The sequence below is a fragment of the Lissotriton helveticus genome, chromosome 8, assembly GCF_964261635.1.
Source record: "Lissotriton helveticus chromosome 8, aLisHel1.1, whole genome shotgun sequence".
Classification (NCBI taxonomy): Eukaryota; Metazoa; Chordata; class Amphibia; order Caudata; family Salamandridae; genus Lissotriton; species Lissotriton helveticus.
In genome coordinates this window covers 1,293,741,447-1,293,762,218 of record NC_136069.1, presented here as the reverse complement: position 1 = coordinate 1,293,762,218, position 20,772 = coordinate 1,293,741,447, and positions in this window count along the sequence as shown.

The following is a 20,772-nucleotide window of genomic DNA, read 5'->3' as shown; positions in this document are numbered from 1 at the left end:
AAATGGTTGTAATGTATTTGGCGCCCTACCCTGTAGAAATAGGTGGGGTTGAGAATAAGTCTAATGTTTAACCGTGAGCAAGCTGCGTGTGGGAGCAGCGAAACGCGTCGGTTGTTTTTGACTGATGAGCTGAAAATCGAGAAAATAAACTAAAAAATTGGAAAACTGTGGAACCTTTGTGAGTGCAAACTTAATCCCTCGCAGTGAGGGGGTGAGAAATATATATATATATATATATATATATATGAAAAAAACCATAGGTTTCACACCAGTTATAGTTAGGAATTAGCATTTAAAAGACCTATTAAATTCACTGCAAAAACCATAGGTTTGACACCAGTTATAGTTAGCTGGAAATTCTACTGACATAAAACCATTGAAATTCCCACGTTATAGTTAGTTGGACTTACTATAAGTTGCGCACCTGCAATGCACTGCTGCTGACGTTACATATTACATCACTCATGACATGGTCAGTGACATCACTCATGACATCACTGATGACACCATCCAGTGAATATGTGTCTTTCTGAAAAATAAATATGTTTTATATATGTATATGTAAAGGTCGATGGAAGAATAAATGTTTAAATAAGTGTCTTAATGGATGTTTTTTTAAAAAAAAATTGATTGGTTAACTGGCTTATTAAGTGTATCTTAGTGAATACATATATTAGCGAGTATTGTTTAAATATTTAAATGTTTGTATCAGTGTTTCACTTTGTGTATAAGTGGCTGCATGGGTTGGTGAGTAGCTACATGTGTGTGTATATGGGTTATTAGATGGTTTTTTTAGTATCAGTATGAGTGTCTGTATGGTTTGGTGGGGGTGTTACTTAGCACATAGATACATCAATGACTGACTCACTGTATGTGTTTTGAAGACAGCATATGTGCAGGACTGTATGGGTGGATGAGTGTGTATATGTGTGTGTTAGTGAGTGAATGACTGTCTCACTAGTGTCTTTATCAGTAACTACATATGTTTTAATCTACTATATGTGAGTATTGATGTATATAAGTGAGTATATGTGAGAGTGAGAGATTGAAAGAGTTCTTGTTTAAATAAGTATGTGTTTCTATAAGTGATTGTTTAAGAGAGTAAGTATGTGTAAGTTTCCTTAGAAGTAAGGTGGTAGTGTGTGTATAGCTGTATATGCAAATAAATGGATGTTCAATAGTTTATTTGCATGTGTGATTATGTGTGTGAGTAACTTTTGGATGACTGTCGGTGTGTAACAGGATGTATAGGTGTTTCACTACATATGATGAGTGAATATATGAGTGACTATATAGAACTGTTGGTGAATGAGTGGATGTGTATATAGATGGTGGTATTACTGAATTGGTTGTTGTAACTGGTATGGGTATCTCTATTTAGATGAGTCCAACTAACTTTAACGTGGGAATTTCAATGGTTTTATGTTAGTAAAATGTCCAGCTAACTATAACTGGTGTCAAACCTATGGTTTTTGCAGTGAATTTAATAGGTTTTTTAAATGCTAATTCCTAACTATAACTGGTGTGAAACCTATGGTTTTTTCAGTGAATTTCATAGGTTTTTTAAATGCTAATTCCTAACTCCATAAGGCCTGAAACCTATGTTTTTTCAGTGAATTTCAAAGGTTATTTTAATGCTAATTCCTAACTATATAAGACCTGAAAGCCCGCCAGGAATCTCCAGTATGCGCCAGGGGACTGCATTGCAGAGAGGTGTAATGAAGCCACGTCCCTTTTTACACCTCTCTGCAACGCAGCCCCCGTGCATGTTTGAAGAGGGGGAACTAATTCCCCTTGCATACTGGGGGCCCCTGGGGGCCAACTAGCCCACCTGGAACCTCCAGTATGCGCCAGGGGTCTGCATTGCAGAGGTGTAATGAGGCTATGCCCCTTGTTACACCTCTCTGCAACGCAGCCCCCTGCTGCGTTTGCAGAGGGGGAACTAATTCCCCTTGCATACTGGGGGTCCCTGGGGGCCAACTAGCCCACCAGGAGCCTCCAGTATGCACCAGGGGGCTGCATTGCAGAGAGGTGTAATGAGGCCACACCCTTTTTTACACCTCTCTGCAACGCAGCCCCCGTGCATGTTTGAAGAGGGGGAACTAATTCCCCTTGCATACTAGGGGTCCCTGGGGGCCAACTAGCCCACCTGGAACCTCCAGTATGCGCCAGGGGGCTGCATTGCACATAGGTGTAATGAGGCTATGCCCCTTTTTACACCTCTCTGCAACGCAGGCCACTGGCACGTTTGCAGAGGGGGGACTAATTCCCCTTGCATACTGGGGGTCCCTGGGTCATATCTGCCCAAACACCGATATTCCGAACCGCTTCCCAGTTGCACCCGCCACGAGTTCGGCTGGCCCCAGTGGAATGCTGTGTTTTGAATTTAATTTGGGCTGCTGAACCGCCGCTTACGGACACTGTTGACCTATTTAGGTTGTGGCTTATACAAAGCTACAGTGCTTCACCATACGTGTGACACTCACAGTGTTTTCGTTTTTTAATCCAGCGGCAGGCGAGGGGATGTATAGGCACAGTCAATACGGCTGCCAATAAACCTATTTGTCGATGGGAGCGCCATAGATATTGCATCAGGCAATAAATATTGAAAATGGTGACGCCCCATTGCCGGCCCTTCATAGGCCGAGGATCCACCAATCATATGGCAGTACGGTTTTAAATGACTGTGTCGTTTTATTGACAGCTTTTCTGCACTGATGCTGGCAAGAGCCAGAAACGCGTCTGCGGATGTTTTTTGGCCGACATCAACCCGTGAGTGTACCGGACCTTGGGGGTACCATTTACTTCTTGTTTTTGCCATTATAAGCGGTCTCCACCACCGCTTCCCGGTTGCACCTGCCACGAGTTCGGCTGGCCCCAGGTGGAATGCTGATGCATTCTCTGCCTGCAGGCTGTAATAAATTCCTGAGAATATTTGGTTTCCTCGAGTGGCTTCCTTCAAATGTGCAACCCTGCTTTCGACTTAATTTTAACGGCCGGGCACGGTCGGGAAGAGAGGCTCACCGCAGAAAAGCGGGTCCTGCCAGGACCAGAAGTAATTGGCAGATGTTCGAGGACTGAGTTGGCGTTGTCTGCAGGAAGCGCCCGCTCTTTCTCTACTTACAGCCACAAAGCGGGGCACTGAATCACAGTTCACAATCATCGACCCACTTGGGAAAGATAAAGGCTTTAAAGTGGAACTGGTTTGCACACCCACTTGGGAAGGAAAATTAACGTCGCACCACAAGAGCCAGGATGCCTTGCGAATTGCCACGCCCAGGGGCAGGTATATAAATGAAGGTGTGTGCGTTACAAGTGCTTACAGTTTTTGCTTGTGAAAACGCCACAGAAGAAGGGAGAGAAAGTTCCCGAAACGCGTCTGGCGTAGAAACTCTGATGCTAATGGCTGATGCATTCTCTGCCTGCAGGCTGTAATAAATTCCTGAGAATATTTGGTTTCCTCGAGTGGCTTCCTTCAAATGTGCAACCCTGCTTTCGACTTAATATATATATATATATATATATATATATATACACCAAGGTGTATTGAAGAATGAGTGGGTGTACTGGTGTCTGAATAGATGATTTAGTAGGTGTTTGACTAACTGTATAAGTGAGTGATTAATCATGTACTACTGAATGCATGTGCATGGTTTAGTGGCTAAACTGTGTGAATGTTGAATGTCTGTATTAGTCTGTCAATTGATGTGTAAGCAGCTGCATGGGTTGGTGAATAGCTAAATGAGTGTTATATGGGTTATTGATTGGTTGTCTGAGTATCTGTATGGATGCCTGAGTGTCTCTGTGGGTGGGTGGGGGTGTGTAACACTGTGCATAGATGTGTGAATAGGTGATTCACTAGGTGTAAGGGTTCGAGAGTGCATCTGTGAAGGACTGTATGGGCGGGTGAGTGTGTGTGTGGGTTTGCTGGTGAGTGAATGTCTCAGTGGTACATGTGTGAGTAACTACCTTTGTGAAAGCAGTACATGAGAGTGTTGGAGTATATAAATGACTATATGTGAGAGTGAGTGATTGTGAGAGTGGCTGTTTGGATGAGTGTGTGCTTTTGTCAGTGATTGTAGAAGAGAGTAAGTATGTGTTAGTATCTGTATGAGTAAGGGAAGTGGTGTGTTTATAACTGTGCAGGTGAGTAAATAGGAGTGTGATTGATTATTTGCATGACTGATTAGGTAAGTGAGTAACTCTATGGATGAGTGGAGGTGTGTGAGTGTTTATATAAGTGTATGAGTGCATATGATAGTGCTGTATTGATGAGTGACTGCATGTATGAATAACTGTATGTATGAATAAGTGGCCATGGGTGTAGACCTAGGAATCAGTGAGTGGGTATGTAGTAACTGGTATTGGTGTGTCTATGGCTTTTAAAATGGTAGTCTGTATTTTAGAGTGAGTGTATCAAAGGTTATATTAAGGTATGAGGAGGTACATCTGATTATCACGTGGATGACATCATGTCATTTGAGATGTCATCAGTGAGGTCATCAGTGATGTCACTGACCATGTCATGAATGATGTAATGTGTGACGTCATCAGCAGTGCATTGCGGGAGCGTAAGTTATAGTTACCTGAACTAACTATAACGACCAAATTTCTCTGGTTTTGTACGAGAGAAATGTCCAACTAACTATAATGTCCCTGAAATCTATGTTTTTACCAGTGAATTTCAAAGGTTTTTTAAATGGTAATTTCTAATTATAATGTCCCTGAAACCTATGTTTTTTTTCAGTGAATTTCCAAGGTTTTTTAAATGCTAATTTCTAACTATAATGTGCCTTAATCCAATGTTTTTTTGTTGAATACATATATACGTAAGTATATATATATATATATATATATATTACCTACTGGCGGTCGCCAGTAGGTATATATAGTTAGGATTTTTTTGAATAGGGATTTCTGAAAATTCTATGTTGAATAACTTTGGCGTTGATGGACGGAATTGGCTGAAATTTTCAGGAAAATGGCACATTCTGTTTCTGAGCGTCCCCTGAAAGTTTGGGGGGGGGGGTTCATCAAGCGGGGGGGGGAGAGAAAAAAGGGGGGTCCCAAAACGTGTTTTTAACATTGAGTTTTCCATAGGGCGGTTGGACTCACTTTTAACTCGAACGGCTGAATGGATTTCCACAAAACTTGGCAAAATTGTAGGGACTGGTAGCCCGATGTGCCTTTGCTATGTCTCAAGATATATGCTCCAGTGGTTTTTACGAAAATTAACTTTGAAAAATATATATTGGGCTACATTGGGCTATATATATGTTAGAGCCCAAATGTAGCCCAATGTAGCCCAATGTAGCCCAATGTAGCCCAAAGATGGCCACCAGAGACAAAAAAAAACAAATGTAGCCCAAATATCAGCCAGATGTAGCCCAACTATAGCCCAGTGACAGAATGTCCCAGAGTGTTCTAAAGAACAACTAGAGCGCTAACAGTCTAAGTACAAAAGTATGGCACACCTGAAGTCATCTTGATTGGAATAAAGTGTTGACACTTAAAACATTTAATTTGCAAAGGAACAAAATGAGGGGGTTCATTTTGCCATAGAAATTATGATTAGTGCTGAAGAAAGAAAAATTAGGGCACATTTTGAGTGACTTCTCAAATCCTCTTATATTTCATTAAAAGAATTCTGATATGCAGTCTCCCAAGATGGCCACCAGAGACAAAAGAGCCCAAATGTAGCCCAAATATCAGCCAGATGTAGCCCAACTATAGCCCAATGACAGAATGTCCCAAAATGTTCTAAAGAACAACTAGAACGCTAACAGTCTTACTTATGACAAAAGTATGGCACACCTGAAGTCATCTTGATTGGAATAAAGTGGTAACACTTAATACATTTAATTTGAAAAGGAACAAAATGAGGGGTTTCATTTTGCCATAGGTATATATAGGTATATATAGTTAGGATTTTTTCTCTATGGGTTTTTTGAAAATTCTATGTCTAATAACTTTGGCGTTTGTGGACGGAATTGGCTGAAATTTTCAGGAAAATGGCACATTTTGTTTCTGAGCAGCCCCTGACAATTTGGGGGGGTTTTGTCAAGGGGGGGCCGAGAAAAAAGGGGGGTCCCAAAACGTGTTTTTAACATTGAGTTTTCCATAGGGCGGTTGGCCTCACTTTTAGCCCGAACGGCTGAATGGATTTGCACGAAACTTGGCAAAATTGTAGGGACTGGTAGCCCGATGTGCCTTATGTAGGTCTCAATATATGTGCTACAGTGGATTTTGAGAAATTAACGTTTAAAAAAAGATATATATCTGTAACAGCGGACCGGGCAGCGCTCCAGGACGCGTACTTTTCGCGCAACGGAGCTTTGTGAAGCGAAGCTGATTGGTTCTCCGGCGTCTGTCAACATTCCAAACAGTCCGTAGCGGCCGCCATCTTGTCTGTCGGTAGGATCGAGAGACAAGAGGAGGCCAAAGCGAAGGGGCAAATGACCATAAGGGGGAATAGTAGATCCTCGCTGACCCCCTACGTTTGATGTGGAGGTTTTAAAAGGGCCCCGCGGGGCAAAAAAAAAAAATAATAATAATAATCGAACGGCTGAATGGATTTGCACGAAACTTGGCAAAATATTAGGGACTGGTAGCCCGATGTGCCTTTGCTAGGTCTCAATATATGTGCTCCAGTGGATTTTGAGAAATTAACGTTCAAAAAAAGATATATATCTGTAACAGCGCTCCGCTTCGCGTACTTTTCGCGTTACGGAGCTTTGCGAAGCTGATTGGTTCTCCGGCGTCTGTCAACATTCCAAACAGTCCGTAGCGGCCGCCATCTTGTGTCTCGGTAGGATTGAGAAGGGGCAAATGACCATAAGGGGGCATAGTAGATCCTTCCTGACCTCTTAGGTTTGATGTACCATTTTGCCAAGTTTGGTGTAATTCCGTTCAGCCATTCAGGCTGTAGACGTATGTAAATGTCCTATGGAAAATTGCATGGGGAAAACACATTTGAAAGTGTTGAAATTTAGAACCAATTAAAATGTTACTTTGGTTTTGTATTTGTGTGTGATGAAAGTTAATTGGTTATGTATATATGTCAAATGAGAGGAAACCACAGCCATTTTGTGATACTACTGTCTGAGGTACATTTGTGAGGAATTTTTGGTGGTGAATTTCTGGTGTTTGATTTACACAGTACTAACACTTCTCCTACTTTTAAAAAGGTGAGTTGTTAATTTGTAAGGGGAACTATGTTGTACACTTGAAGATAATTTGAAAAATGTTTTCTGTTATTTATTTGCAGTCCTTCTGTTATACTAAATACTTGATAAAGTTAGTTTTATATTATGTATTACTAAAAACGATAAATGAAAGTGATTATTTTTTTCTGCAATTTACAGCAAGCAATTTCAAAATAAAATGGCTCACAATGAAGAGACCGTGGCAATTCCTTTGTAAGGGGAACTATGTTGTACACTTGAAGATAATTTGAAAAAAGTTTTCTGTTATTTATTTGCAGTCCTTCTGTTATACTAAATACTTGATAAAGTTAGTTTTATATTATGTATTACTAAAAACGATAAATGAAAGTGATTATTTTTTTCTGCAATTTACAGCAAGCAATTTCAAAATAAAATGGCTCACAATGAAGAGACCGTGGCAATTTCTTTGTAAGGGGAACTATGTTGTACACTTGAAGATAATTTGAAAAATGTTTTCTGTTATTTATTTGCAGTCCTTCTGTTATACTAAATACTTGATAAAGTTAGTTTTATATTATGTATTACTAAAAACGATAAATGAAAGTGATTATTTTTTTCTGCAATTTACAGCAAGCAATTTCAAAATAAAATGGCTCACAATGAAGAGACCGTGGCAATTTCTTTTGAATTGTCCACTACATTGATTGAAATTGAGAGCACCAATAATGAAATATTGTCACAAGGAGGACATGACTTGTATGATTCCATTAGATTGATTGAAATGGACAGCACCAAGAATGAAATATTGTCACAAGGAGATGACTTGAATGATTCCACTACGTTGATTGAAATTGAGAGCACCAATAATGAAATATTGTCACAAGGAGGAGATGACTTGTATGATTCCATTAGATTGATTGAAATGGACAGCACCAATAATGAAATATTGTCACAAGGAGGAGATGACTTGAATGATTCCACTACATTGATTGAAATTGAGAGCACCAATAATGAAATATTGTCACGAGGAGATGACTTGAATGATTCCACTACATTGATTGAAATTGACAGCACCAATAATGAAATATTGTCACAAGGAGGAGATGACTTGAATGATTTTTTTGATCAATCTCTTGATGGCGAATTTATCGAGATGTTTGGAGACCATAGAGTTACAAGAATCACCATTGCAGACTTTTCATGAGGACATTGCTGATGAGGACATGTTACTAGTTCTTTCAAATTTAGAAAATTCTGAAGAATAAATTTATATTTAGAAATCAAAAATTGTTTGAGACATTATTCATTTTTATTTTTAATTTATGAGGTTGTAGCGAAGTGATTGTAGTATAAAATGAGACTTATAGTATAGAGTGCAACATTTTTATGTTACATGGTAAGTTTACTCATATTTACTTCCCTTCTGCCACTATATTATCTCCAATGTGTATTTGACATCTCTTCTTCATCTCCGGCCTCCTTTCTCTCACTGTGTGTCTCCGATGCATCTTATCGCTGCTATTTTGTGTAATTACAGAAGAGAGTAAAATAAAATAGTTCGGAACGTGAAAAGGGGGCAAAGTAGAGTACTCCTCACCCCCTAGGCCTTTTTAGGCGGTCCCAAAAGGATCAGTTTCTGCTTTCCTGAGAGATTATGGTATGAGTTCCATATACCACAATAACTTGCATTACAACATGCAAGATATCAATCTCCTATTACCAACTTTTGGAGATATTTGCGCTAAGCGCGAATATCTCCAAAAAGTAACACCTGCCCTGAGCAGTTCTTAGCCATGTTATCCAATGGGAGGTGGATAACATGGCTAATAGCATTAGCTCGGTAATGCATGAATATCGCTGAGTTTTTAGAGATATTCATGCATTGCGGCCGTTTATTATCGCATTTGCGATAAACCTTGATAATAGCAAGGTTTATCTTCGATAATTTCTGACGATGCTTAGCGGTAAAAAATTAGTTGGTAAGCATCGTTAGCGATAAATATCGCTTAACTTTGGTAATATGCCCCAACGTCTGTTAACGTTCGATTCGAAGGAAATGAGGAAGTGTTGAAAAACATTGTCTGCGCCATCTTGCCTTTTTTGAAATGCCACACTTTTGTCGTGCACGGCAGCCATTTTAGATGTCTTGACCAGACCCACTCTCTGCACGCTGTCGATTCGTAGCATGGCTCCTCACCCTCGCAAGCATCTTCCCCAGGCACTGGTCACCACCGCTCTCTGTCTTATGCATGGGCAATAAACCTCCCCCCATCTGCGCTGCTCTTCCCTGAGAATCACACTCTGTGCCCGCCCGACACCTCCCTTTCGCCCTATTCACTACCGCACCCTCTGACACTCCTCTTCCTCTGTGTCCGATTGTCCAGGCTATCAGCTAGCCCTGCAGATGTAGTTTATGGCCCCAGCTGTAAAGAATCACCCCTCTTCAAAGGAGTTATAGTAGATCAAGGCCCACACCCGATGAGATCCGTCACACCACACGTGTTCCTACTATCTGAAAACCATCCTGTATTGTGATTGGGGAGGGGACCGAGCCTGAAGCGGAAGATTCCAGGAATGACTCTTTGTACATCAAAGTTTTTACAATTATGTGTCACATTAAAAATATATAGCACTCCAACAAAGTAGTAGGAATATAAAACTTTAATAACATATAAATATATACAACAAAACAAAAACAGTAAAAACATTTAAACAACGAAGAGACCGTGGCAATTTCTTTTGAATTATCCAATAGATTTATTGAAATTGACAGCACCAATAATGAAATATTCTTGTCAGTAGCGGTCTGTTGTGCGAATAGTTCCAAGGCAGCAGAACGCGCTGAAATCTAGATGGCACGAAAGTGATGTCTAGCAAGTTGCCGCCCAGCAAATAACGGCGTGGGGCGCCGCCGGGGTGAGTGAGTCCAGTAGGCACCACAGCTATTCTTACCGGCATTGCAGAATTACTGCTGGGGACAATCCCTGTGCTGTAGCAGGGTCACAGCAGAAACAAAAAGGATTCTGTTGAAGATGTTGTTGGTTTTCAATTTGAAAACAGTTCTGGTGTCAACTGCTATGCTAATGTAGTGGTTAATGTTTTGTTTTCTCTAGAAATGTAAAAGAGGGGGAGGCAGTCCAAAGTTCCGTTAAAAGGGCAAAGGAAAGGATCGGTGGTTTGAACTATCAGTCAAAAAGGGGAGGGGGTGCAACAATTTTTCCTACCGGGTCACACTGTGCTTTCACCGGAAGTGAGGTCTGCAGGATTCTAGTAATTCAAAGTGAGGCTGGCGCCAGCATGGGAGCGCCGACGTCCCGCGGATACAGTTTCGTCACTCCACGGGCGATCATGGCAGTCATTCCCCATCGGGGGTCGGAGACTCCCGCGGCTCCTCTAGAATCTTCAAGGTCGTGGAGGACTACGGTGGTGGAGTCAACCAGTGACCGGGCCATTTCTTTATGCTGGGCCCGCTCTTGCCAGGTCGACCGCCATTTTGAGAGTTCGGTAGCTACTGGCGATCGCGGGGTCAAATGAGCGGACGGGCTCCACCCTGCCGGGCGAGACGTTGCAGCATGGCCACAGTGGAAGAACCCTTTTCCGGGCGCCTGGAGCGCTGAGGGTGCAGCTGGGAAGCCTCCACCTGGGGAGGCGGGAGAGGCCTGTTCGCACCGTCTCTCCCTCCCAGTGCACCCCACGGCGTCTCGCTTGAGATTTGTTATGGCCGGACCAGGCGATGAGGACGAGGGAGGGGGGGGGTCGGAGGCATGTGCAAGACATCCCCCCCCAGTGTTGTCGCAGCCATTATTCAAGAAAGAAGAAGTGTCCCGTCCGTCTTCGGGCCGGGCTTCCGGTAGATGTCGGCCGGACGCCCCTGGCTCTGGCCCCATGAACGGGTTTCTTGGTTTATCGGCTGCAGCCGGATCCCGTCGGCCTCGGCCCCCCGACCGTTGGTGGCCGGACCGTAAGAGCATGTGGCGGGACTACCTGCAACTCTCAAGGGCCACCGCGGCCGGACTGGGAGAGAGAGGGGAGGGTCGAGGGACATTCCCCCCCCCTGCAACTGTTCAGCGTTGTAAAGGCAATCCCCTGGCCGGGTCCCGCTGGCCTCGGCCTCTCCTCCGGCTACACCCTACGTTAGGATCTCCTGGCCGAGGCGTGGCAGCAGGACCTGCCTTATATGGGCTGCTCCCGGCTGGGCGTAGCCGGAACCCTGCCCCACCTTGGAAGTTTCCAGAGTGGGGGCGGATGTTCTACTGACTTGCATTTTCCCTAGTCTATCGATTTTTTTGGCGTGGCAGGCGGTGGGACAGCGAGGGGTGATTTGGTTTCTCTTACTGTTTTTCTGGTCTCTCACCACTGGCATATTTTAACGTTTTCTTGTTTCTAGGACATTAATAGGTTTTATCATTACGTTATGTTATCGTTTCTTTGTTCGTTGTTTAATAAAAGTTCATGTTCATCAGTGGCCTACTGATTTTCGTTTTCCTATTCTTTTCTTTCCAGGTTGTTTCATGCTAAAGTTTCTGTTAACAGGATACAGTGATCACTTCGTTATTATTGCATATGTCCTTTTCACTAGGGGTGCTCTCTGGTCGGGCCAGATGACGTATGTCTAGTAAATGGTCCGGGTGAAACAGGTGCATCAATCAGTGGGGAGTAGATAGGCATGACAGATTACAACGGGGGAGAAAGGTCCGCATTACGTACCCTTTCACTACTTGCAAAGTTTTCCTACGTTTATTTGCAAACAGGGAATACCTCCAAAAAGAACTAATTCCCAAACAGTCAATGTTCGGACAATCAATCAATCAATGAGGAATGAAATAGGTACGACGTGTTAAAGGCTTGCGTTACCTACCCTTCACTATCTGCAAAGGGAGAGAGAATATTCCTATTCTTCCTCGTTTGCAGGCAGAGAAGATCCTTAAGAGAACCAACTTCGAACAATTCAATGCTCGATTCAAACAATCAACAAGGGGTACTGTGAACACAAATGAACGCCGCTTATGTACATACGCATTGCTATTTTCAACAGGTTGTTCCTAATGTTTCTATTTTAGCGAGGTCAAAAAGAGATCCCATTAGTGGCATACTGATTTTGCTCGATTCCTTTTGTTTTTTTACACGATTTTTCGCTATCTGCAAAGACTAAACAGAGTATTGCGACTCTGTGCTTGTTTGTAAATAGAGAATGAACCAAAGAGAACAATCAATCAAATGGAGAGAGAAGCAGGCACGACGGATTACAAAGGGGGCAAAGGGCTGCGTTAACTACCCTTCACTATCTGCAAAGAGGGAGTACTCCTAATAGAAATGAGGGGTGGGGGGCAGCATTCAAAGCAGATCAGTGTGCATAAACACGAAAATGTTTTTACTTACCACGTACTTGACATTCGACAGCTTATGATATTTGCTATTAAAAAACCATTGAAATTCACTGAAAAAACCATAGGTTATAGACCATATATAGTTAGGAATTAGCATTTACAAAACCTTGAAAATTCACTGAAAAAACCATAGGTTATAGACCATATATAGTTAGGAATTAGCATTTACAAAACCTTGAAAATTCACTGAAAAAACCATAGGTTATAGACCATATATAGTTAGGAATTAGCATTTAAAAAACCTTATTTTACTCACACAAAACCATTGAAATTCCATATATAGTTAGTTGCACTAACTATATATCACGCACCCGCAATCCACTGCTGATGATGTCACATATTACATCATTCATGACATGGTCAGTGACATCACTGATGACATCACTGATGACATCTCAAATGACATCACTGATGACATCACTGATAACAACATCCAGTGATTTTTTGTTTCTGTAAAGTTTAAATATGTCTTACATATTGAAGAATGAGTGGATGTATAAGTGTCTGGACGAAGGATTTAGTAGGTGCATGACTGACTGTATGAGTGAGTGATTAAATGTGTCTCACTGAGTGCACGGGTTAGTGACTAAACTGTCTTAATTTGTGCATCATTATGTTTGTTGTTCTGTAAACTGCTGCATGTGTTGATCAGTAGCTATATGAGTAAGTATATGGGTTATTGATTGGTTGCTCAAGTATTTGTATGGGAGACTGAGTGTGTGTGTGGGTGCCTGGGAGGTGTATGACTCTGTGCATAGATGTGTGAGCAGTTGATTCACTAGATGTATGGGTTCAAAAGTGCATGTGGAAACAGCTGTATGGGTGGTTGACTGTGTGCATGAGTGCATTGGTGAGTGAATGGATATCTCAGTGCTACATGTCAAAGTAAGTACATATGTAAAACACAGTACATGTGAGAGTTGGCATATATAAATAACTGTGCATGAGAGCCACTGAATGTGTGAGTAGCTGTATGGATCATTGTGAACTTGTATCAGGGATTGTATAAGAGAGTAAATATGTGTTAGTATATGCTTGAATAAGTAAGGTGTGTATAACTGTATAGTTGAGGAAATGGAGGTGAGATTGTTTCTTTGCATGACTGACTAGGTGTGTGAGTAACTCCATGGATGAGTGACAGTGTGTGAGTTTCTGTATACACTGAGTGTATCTAAGGTTATATTAGAGTCTGAAGAGGTTTATCGTATTAGCACAAGAATGATGTCAAATGAGATGTCATCAGTGATGTCATCAGTGATGTCATTTGAGATGTCATCAGTGATGTCATCAGTGATGTCACTGACCATGTCATGAATGATGTAATATGTGACATCATCAGCAGTGGATTGCGGGTGCGTGATATATAGTTAGTGCAACTAACTATATATGGAATTTCAATGGTTTTGTGTGAGTAAAATAAGGTTTTTTAAATGCTAATTCCTAACTATATATGGTCTATAACCTATGGTTTTTTCAGTGAATTTTCAAGGTTTTGTAAATGCTAATTCCTAACTATATATGGTCTATAACCTATGGTTTTTTCAGTGAATTTTCAAGGTTTTGTAAATGCTAATTCCTAACTATATATGGTCTATAACCTATGGTTTTTTCAGTGAATTATATATATATATATATATATTACCTACTGGCGGTCGCCAGTAGGTATATATAGTTAGGATTTTTTTGAATAGGGATTTCTGAAAATTCTATGTTGAATAACGTTGGCGTTGATGGACGGAATTGGCTGAAATTTTCAGGAAAATTGCACATTTTGTTTCTGAGCGTCCCCTGAAAGTTTGGGGGGGTTTCGTCAAGCGGGGGCCGAGAAAAAAGGGGGGTCCCCAAAACGTGTTTTTAACATTGAGTTTTCCATAGGGCGGTTGGACTCACTTTTAGCTCGAACGGCTGAATGGATTTCTATGAAACTTGGCAAAATTGTAGAGACTGTTTGCCCAATGTGCCTTTGCTAGGTCTCAAGATATGTGCTCCAGTGGATTTTGAGAAATTAACGTTCAAAAAAATATATATATGTGTGACAGCGTCCCGGTTAGCGCCCCGGTTCGCGTACCAGACGCGTAACGGAACTTCGTGAGGAGAAGCGGATTGGCTCTCCGGTGACTGTCAACAATCTAAACAGTCCGGAGCGGCCGCCATCTTGTCTCTCGATAGGATCGAGAGACAAGAGGTGGAAATAAACGAAGGGGGAAATGAATTAAAGGGGGCAAGGTAGACCCCTCCTGACCCCTAGGATTGATGTGGGGGCTATTAAAGGGCCCCGCGGGGCAAAAAAATAAAATAATTTTTTTTCGATTTTTCGCGGTGGAAGCGCTACCCGGTACGCGAACCGGGTAGCTCACCGGTAGCGTAACGGGAGTCCGCCATCTTGTGTTTCGGACGAATTTAGTCACAAGATAGAGGATAAACAATGTTGGGAATGGGTATAAGGGGGCACGGGAGACATATCCTGACCCCCTAGGTTTTCTGTGGGTGGCTGAGGAGGCCCATATATGTAAAAAAAAATACCCTATTTTTTCAAATTTTCGCACGGTTAGCGCCCGGTCCGCGCACCGGGTAGCGTTCCGGAAAGCGTAACAAGGGGAAAACCAAGGGAAATAGTAAAATACTATTTTAGAGTGCTTTGAGGTAGGGTAGCTCTGAATAGAGCTGTTGTGTTGTGTGGGTGATGTAAGTACCAACATGTAGGTACCAATGAAGAGTCTAAAATTCAATGTACACCGTCTCCTCTGTAGATATTTTGTATGTTCTAATATGGGTTATTTAAATGTAAATGTGTGGAAAAGTACTTCATGCTTTAAAGCAATTGTATGTTTGAACTGATTTTTCTTTCCTCTTAGTCCTCCTCTTTGTTTTTTTCCCCACACTCTTCTTCAGCATGATAGTTGATAAATTCGTTCCCTCAAAAAATGTATATACATAAAAAAATTATATTAAATACATATAAAATATATTTTTCCTTTAAAAGAAGAATAGATTTTACAGCTTTTGATATTTGCTATTAAAAAACCATTGAAATTCACTGAAAAAACCATAGGTTATAGACCATATATAGTTAGGAATTAGCATTTACAAAACCTTATTTTACTCACACAATACCATTGAAATTTGCATATATAGTTAGTTGCACTAACTATATATCGCGCACCCGCAATCCACTGCTGATCATGTCACATATTACATCATTCATGACATGGTCAGTGACATCACTGATGACATCACTGATGACATCTCAAATGACATCACTGATGACATCACTGATGACAACATCCAGTGACTGTATGTTTCTGTAAAGTTAAAATATGTCTTACATATTGAAGAATGAGTGGATGTATAAGTGTCTAGATGAAGGATTTAGTAGGTGCATGACTGACTGTATGAGTGAGTGATTAAATGTGTCTCACTGAGTGCATGGGTTAGTGACTAAACTGTCTTAATTTGTGCATCATTATGTCTGTTGTTCTGTAAACTGCTGCATGTGTTGATCAGTAGCTATATGAGTAACTATATGGGTTATTGATTGGTTGCCCAAGTATTTTTATGGGAGACTGAGTGAGTGTGTGGGTGGCTGGGAGGTGTATGACTCTGTGCATAGATGTGTGAGCAGTTGATTCACTAGATGTATGGGATCAAAAGTGCATGTGGGAACAGCTGTATGGGCGGTTGACTGTGTGCATGAGTGTATTGGTGAGTGAATGGATATCTCAGTGCTACATGTCAAAGTAAGTACATATGTAAAACACAGTACATGTGAGAGTTGACATATACAAATAACTGTGCATAAGAGCCAGTGAATGTGTGAGTGGCTGTATGGATCATTGTGAACTTGTATCAGGGATTGTATAAGAGAGTAAACTGTGTTAGTATATGTTTGAATAAGTAAAGTGTGTATAACTGTATAGTTGAGGAAATGGAGGTGTGATTGATTCTTTGCATGACTGACTAGGTATGTGAGTAACTCCATGGATGAGTGACAGTCTGTGAGTGTCTGTTTACACTGAGTGTATCTAAGGTTATATTAGAGTCTGAAGAGGTTCATCGTATTATCACATGAATGATGTCAACAGTGATGTGATCAGTAATGTCAAATGAGATGTCATCAGTGATGTGATCAGTAATGTCAAATGAGATGTCATCAGTGATGTCATCAGTGATGTCATTTGAGATGTCATCAGTGATGTCATCAGTGATGTCATTTGAGATGTCATCAGTGATGTCATTTGAGATGTCATCAGTGATGTCATCAGTGATGTCACTGACCATGTCATGAATGATGTAATATGTGACATGATCAGCAGTGGATTGCGGGTGCGCGATATATAGTTAGTGCAACTAACTATATATGCGAATTTCAATGGTTTTGTGTGAGTAAAATAAGGTTTTGTAAATGCTAATTCCTAACTATATATGGACTATAACCTATGGTTTTTTCAGTGAATATATATATATATATATATATATATATATATATATATATATATATATATATATATATATATACCAACGAAAGTCTTTTGCTATCCGAAAAGAACGGAGAGACTCAATGGGGTACCAAAAAGAGGAGCTTTATTGCACGAGCATTCACTGAAAAAACCATAGGTTATAGACCATATATAGTTAGGAATTAGCATTTACAAAACCTTGAAAATTCACTGAAAAAACCATAGGTTATACACCATATATAGTTAGGAATTTGCATTTAAAAAACCTTATTTTACTCACACAAAACCAATGAAATTCCATATATAGTTAGTTGTACTAACTATATATCGCGCACCCGCAATTCATTCCGTGGGCAAGTTTGCACAAAGAAAGTGACTCGCCCACCAGGGTTTGTGCTACGAAATGAGTTGTTATTGGTGATGCATTTCGACCAGAACGGTCATTTTCACAAGCCAGTTTTGCATTTTACAGATCCACCAATTTATGGTGTATTTACAAGTAATAGAAAAAGGACCAATGCGCCTTAGTTCATGCATGGAGCTAGAAGACAAACGTTTGCACATTATATACATAAAACAGAATCATGTCCAAAATCAGTAAGTTACTTGCGCAAATATATACATTTCATGTTATAAATCGAGTTGATTATATAATTAATCATGATATGATTTTTATATATTTTGGACGCAATATCTTATTTCACATAAGTGCAGATAAAAAACAGGCTGATAAATAAAGAAAATGCCTTGAAGTACATCCTGGTGCAAACTCCTGTCGTAAGTACAATCATGGCCATGTGGCCCATTATAAGGTTATGATATTTTGATCCCTTTCTTGGTCTGTGTGTCCCAAAAAGAACAAACCTAAGTATGAATAGAAGAACTCAAAAAGTGAGGGGGGTTATTTACAAGGGTGCCTCACTACAAAGACAGTGAATGGTGGGTGAATGGTGCAAAAAAATAAATAAAACATAACAGGGGAGAACAAGGGGTAAGCAGATTTAACTAGTGTTCGACAGATTAGCCACGTATTCCAATACAAATTCGTCCCTTCCCTCATGGGTTTATCATCGATTTGATTAGCTATAGTAGGCATATCAAGAACAACATGCTGTCCAGTGATCACCCTGCCTGGTCAAATTATATGATAAATCAAGTCCGTGAGATAAGAGTTGCATCACACAAATGAGGGGGAGGTTTGATGCAGGCAACGCTTCATGTGAAGTTTCCAACCTGCTGATGCTGTGTCAAGGCAGAGAGCCCTCCACCAGGCCACAGCATATACAGAGATATCGGCGATCACATTACAGGCAGAAAAAGTCAATAAATCAGTGGGGGTACTCATCCGATATGGACGAACAGTTCCTCATCTTCATTCAGCCCAACAGCCTCTTGGTTTCAAGGAGGATATGTACTGCGATTCCAAAATTCTCAGTTGTTTTTCACGGTCTCCCCCTCTGGCGCTCGCCAACACCCTGTCAATACCAAAGAACGAAAAACTGTTAACACCTTTGTTATGGTGTCTCAGCCAGTGTCTGGGTCATTACATGAGTACATGGGTACTGACTGAATGATTAGACTACTGCAAGGAGTGTGCTTGGTGAATTTATAACTGCTTGGTTTACTGCATGACTACATGGGTAGTGCTTAGCTGATTCGGAGAGTGTATTGGTAGTGCCTGGGTGATTTTATAACTTTTAGGTTGTGGGGGATTGATTTCATGAGTACTTGGATGCTAACTAGGTGATTGCACAATATGGAATCAGTCAATCATTACTCAAGTAGCTTCAAAATCACCTACTGACTACCTTTGCACTCCTCTAATCGCTCACGCATCTCTCACTAGTTCACTAAGCATACATATAACTGTATAAATACAATCTGAACACATAGATCAGTCATTACATATTATTTAATTAAGTAGATAATTACAACATGCCTGTTTACTTTTGAGCTACCTCTTGACCATTCTATGTACAAATGTGTGACATCATTAAAGTATAACCCTCAACAGACTTAAGAAAGAAGGGTAATTAACAACACCTCTAATGAGCATTTTTAAAACCTCACTTTTATTCTACATCTTCACCTTTGAATCTAAAATTAAATGGCATCAATCAACTATACATTTGTTTGGACTACAAACATAAGCCACATTTACAGCACCTTATTTCACCATTCAATCTTAAAATATGTGGCATCATTTACCTTTACCTTTAAAAAAACTAATAAAAGAAACATAATTATTAACACCTTATATGATCATCTTTTATAGCATGAGTACATGGGTACTGACTGAATGATTTGAGTACTGCAAGGAGAGTGCATGGTGAATTTATAAGTACTTGGGAATTGGCGGAGTGATTGGAAAAGTACCTAATACTGGCTGGGTGATTGGAGGAGTGCGTGGGGAGTGACAGGGTGATTACTGGACTACATGGGTACTACCTGGGGAACTGAAGGAGTGAAGGAGTACTGTGTAGTTGGTTAGAGGACTGCATGGGAGGTGTACAGAGGATTGTAGCAGTGCATGTGTTAGTGCCTGGGTCATTACATGAGTACGTGGGTACTGACTGAATGATTAGAGTACTGCAAGGACAGTGCATGGTGAATTTATAAGTGCTTGGGAATTGGCAGAATGATTGGATGAGTACATAGTACTGGCTATACCAAAAACAAGAGAAGAAATTACAACACTCCACTGAATGTGCATTAAACATTCAAATTCACACACATTACACAGATGTATATGATCATTCAAGAGTAGAAGTATGGAATGAATGTAGGGTCAGTGATTCCCCCTTACATCCATATTGCTCATGTTGTGGGACTTGAGTCACAGGGTGCAACATTATCGTTTGCGCTCCGGGTGGTGCTGACACTACAACAGAGACACATCCACTAGGTACTTCATTGTCCAGCCCACGACATAACCACGCCCAGAGCCCCGGGGTCATTGTTCACACCCCTACGCTGTACTGGCATACGCCATGCCAGCCCGCTGCGCTTACGCTTGCAGGGAGGGCACTACAGCGCTACATGTCCCAGGTCTTCCCTGCGGTGATCTCCTGATCACAGGTCTAGTTGTCAGTATGCCACAGCCGCTCCCTCAGGGGTGGTTTACACCCATACCACACCTATCCAGCACAGGTGACACAGGACATGTGGCCCTGCCAATAAAAAGGGCCGGGCACAAGTGCTCGTCGCCATTTTCACTCTCTATCTGGGTGTGTCTGTGTGGTTATTATTTTGCATGAGGGCCTAGGGACCTACCACATCACATTCCCCACTGCCGGAGGTGACATGATGGTGTCTGCACCACGATATTCGATCATAAAGGGCCCATGACTTGAGATGTACAGAGTTGGTGGCAGCCGAGGCACTTTGGCCAACACGGGCCTCCCGCAATATGGCGATGACTTGAGGTACACAGAGTTGGTGGCAGCCAAGGCACTTTGGCCCACACGGACCTCCCACCACGTGGCGATGACTTGAGGTACACAGAGTTGGTGGCGGCCAAGGCATTTTGGCCGACACAGACCTCCCGCCATGTGGCGATGACTTGAGGTACACAGAGTTGGTGGCGGCCAAGGCATTTTGGCCGACACAGACCTCCCGCCATGTGGTGATGACTTGAGATACACAGAGTTGGTGGCAGCCGAGGCATTTGGCCGACACACGCCTCCCGCCACATGGCGATGTCTTGAGGTGCACAGAGATAGTGGCAGCTGAGGCTTTTTGACCAACACGGGCCATCTGCCA